Genomic DNA, 811 nt, shown 5'->3' on the forward strand with positions numbered 1-811 from the left:
AGAAGAGGCGGGTGGGGAGGGTTGAGTAGAGGAATTAAGGCCTGATTGACGGGAGGCAGGAAGCGGGTGTAGGCCTGCTGGAATAAGACATCTGAGGAGAAGCCAGAGTAGGGGGGCGGTGAGTAAAGGAGTGGAAGCCTGATTGGTTGAAGGCAGGACGTGGGAGTGGGGGAGGGGGTGTAGACCTGCCGGAATAAGACATCCTGAGAGGAGGGAATGGGGGGTGGGTGTTCATGCAAGAAGTAATTTTGACAGAAAGCACAGGTTTATAATTAAAAATTGTAAGTTTTTTATTGATTCATAAAGTATACAGTATAGGGTTATATATGGAATAGCACATCGGGTAAATGTCCCCCATGGCTTTGCTGGCACATACGCAAAGCTATGGTCTTCATTGGTCTTCATTGTCCCTGCTCCTGGGCCATCATTGGTACTTGGTAATGATTATCAAATTGAAGGGATTGAAATCAAAGGGCAACAGATATTAGAATCTGATTCAATAAACCAAGTAAAATTAGGCTCTTATTTTTTGTTCTTACTGTTACTGCTCATGCAAAATTCAAATCTTGCGTGAATTTTGGGACACCCTATACAAGTAAAACTCTGACACACTTCCTCCATAGCTACCAGTCTGAGTCCATCTACAAGATCAGCCCCAAATCAGGTCCTAGTCAGTAACTGCCAGCTTCCCTAACTTTCCCCCTACTTTTAACCTAGGACAGACCATAAAAAGCCAAATATGTATTCCTAACAAATTATATTGGATGACCCACTTCTAGTTACCTGCTTCCAGCTTCTCATACCAACACCC

The sequence above is a fragment of the Myotis davidii genome, unplaced genomic scaffold, assembly GCF_000327345.1.
Source record: "Myotis davidii unplaced genomic scaffold, ASM32734v1 scaffold2551, whole genome shotgun sequence".
NCBI classification, from domain to species: domain Eukaryota; kingdom Metazoa; phylum Chordata; class Mammalia; order Chiroptera; family Vespertilionidae; genus Myotis; species Myotis davidii.